Here is a 2,538-nt window from a genome sequence, read left to right as displayed (position 1 = left end):
AAGAAAAAAAACTCTTCCAAAGCTGATTGGAAATAATTACAAAGTTAGATAACTAATCCAGCTTTCAAAACACACTGACTCTGGCTGCAGTCAATGAAAAAAAGCATTTACCCAAGACATCCACAATTATATCAATAGTCTTTCAAACTACGAACAATCATTATATTAACTAACTCTCTCTCTCTCTCTCTCTCTCTCTCTCTCTCTCTCTCTCTCTCTCTCTCTCTCTCTCTCTCTCTCTCTCTCTCTCTCTCTCTCTCTCTCTCTCTCTCCATGATTCTACAAACAACTAATACAATAAAGAATAAAATAAAAATCTGTCTTCTGCAACCCTAGTTGGAAAAGCAGGATGCTGTAAGCCCCAGGGCTCCAACAGAGAAGAATATTCAAGTGAGGAAAAGAAACCAATAAACCAAAAGAGAAGTAATAAACAATGAAGATCAAATATTTTAAGAACAGTAATAATTTTAAATCAGATCTCTCATATATAAATGCTTAAAAGAAAGAGGGAAAAAAAATAAGAAGGAACCACGATCCCTCGTGTATCCTAAAGTAAGAGAAATCTAAGACAATGGAACGCCATGCTACAGAGGCTATGATACTATCCAGGAATAGAGAACAATGGTTTGATTTTGGAGTGTCCTTCTCCTAGATGAGCTGCTTACCGTAGCTAAAGAGTCATTTTACCCTTACCAAGAGGAAATTAACCACTGGACAATTACACTCCAGAAGTTAACCCTTGAGAAAAGAGGAATTGTTTGTTAACTTCAGTGTTGTCAGATGTATTAGAACAGAGGAAGATATAGAAAGAATAGGTCAGACTATATAGTATATGTGTAGGCAAAGACAAAATGAATCGTATTCAGAGAGAAGGATCTAATGTAGTAATGTCTGTTCAGTCAAAGGACCCAATAACTCTCTAGCAGTAGTAAGTTAACGAGTGACTGGTGCCCTGGCCAACATACTACCTATAATATCTTCTTGAAGATATTATATCGTATTAATGACATATAAACTTCCGGGCATCCACACATGAGTAGTGGTCAGTCTTCTAACTCGTCCCCCGTCCTATGTATCGGGATCTTTTGTCTCTACAGAATTCGGGAGCGTACAGGATTAACACTAGGCAACAGACCGCCACGCCAGGGTCCCACTCCCGAATCTTCCTGTAGGACTCACGCCCGTCAGACGACTGGTGTAGAAGCAGTTATGCGAAATATCTAGAAATTCTTTGTCCTATAAAACGATGTTGATTTCGAATTGCAGTATTATTATTTTACCCAAATATTCAATGGAAAAAGACAAACCTTTTTCATAAGTCTTGTAACATAATAGACATAAATTTAATATACATATATCAAATCCTACGGCCTATCAAAAAGTTTGAGTTCATTACCAACGTATTTTCGCAAATACAAAATTATTCTAGCAGACATGATTACAAATATAAAAATCTCATTACAATCATCACAAAATACAATTTTGTATTACTAAATACAAGCCAAAATTCTAAATAAACAAAGTCTATGAATAATCACAAAGTAATATCAATGAAATCATTATAAAGAAAACTAAAAGATTTCTTCTTAACAGGTATCAAAATTCACAACTACTAATTTACCTCTGCCTCTCATCGGCCAGGGTTTACAATCATCTTCCAAAACAGGACTAAATGATACATCAATTGGAAAGATGGACGCCAGTGAGAGTTAAGGATAAAGTTGATTGGACTTTTCAACAACTTCACACACAGGTAAAGATAAGAGTTACATATGGACAATGTCCTATCATACAAATTTATACAAGATGATCTACCATTTTACCCAGTCTGACTGAAATCTTATAAACAGTGTATGAATAGTTGCTAAATGGGATACATTCAATGGTGGGCAGACAGACAAACAGCTTTCCAAAGTCAGGATGGACTAAAATGCCCGGTCATGTACAACAAACAGATACACTGACGGGTTGACAAATGCAGGTTATCCTCTCCTGCACATCTTGGGAAATGATTTATGCCCTTAAAAACAGGTTTGATTGAATATGATTGAACAATGCAAGAATAAACATAACAAATCACATGGACTGACAAACTTGATGAAAAACTCCACTTATACAAATTCTATGTGTTATAATCTACCTTAACACCAGATTTTATCCAAATTACTTCTATGTGGAAGAGTTATATCGACAAGGTAGGCATAATAGGACAGGCATATAGACTAACTAATACATGGACAAAAGTCGGGGAAAAATAAAATCTCTCTCTACAGTCAGTTTGGAGCTAATTTACATTGAACTTATGTGTATATAAGGAACTAACTTTATCAATATGTTGAAACAAATTAGAAAGAATATCATAAATATATTTAAAGCTAAAGAAAGCAAAACTACTACAAACATTTAAGGCTTTTCAGCAACCTAAGCTGGAAATTATATTAACAGAAACGACCCAAAAATGGAATACAATGTAAAGCAGTTAAAGCTCTATAAAGGCTATGAAACATTTCAAAATACTGTAGAATAAGACTAGTGTTG

At 34.8% G+C, this 2,538-nt stretch overlaps 1 protein-coding gene across 12 annotated transcripts in view; it reads right to left on the bottom strand.

Annotated features, from left to right (window-relative positions):
* Positions 1–284: 284 nt before the first annotated feature.
* LOC137638270 (tyrosine-protein phosphatase 10D-like) overlaps positions 285–2,538 on the bottom strand; it is a 372,144-nt gene continuing 369,890 nt past the window's right edge. For 10 of the 12 annotated variants that reach the window (XM_068370340.1, XM_068370339.1, XM_068370336.1 and 7 more), the window contains one exon: positions 285–2,538. This exon is cut by the window's right edge and continues 675 nt beyond it. The gene's annotated coding sequence lies outside the window, so the exon portion shown is untranslated. The other 2 variants (XR_011043979.1, XR_011043978.1) reach the window with 2 other exon arrangements.

This window comes from Palaemon carinicauda, chromosome 3 (genome assembly GCF_036898095.1).
Source record: "Palaemon carinicauda isolate YSFRI2023 chromosome 3, ASM3689809v2, whole genome shotgun sequence".
Lineage (NCBI taxonomy): Eukaryota > Metazoa > Arthropoda > Malacostraca > Decapoda > Palaemonidae > Palaemon > Palaemon carinicauda.
The sequence above is the reverse complement of the archived record's forward strand: the minus strand, read 5'-3'. Positions and strand labels throughout refer to the sequence as shown.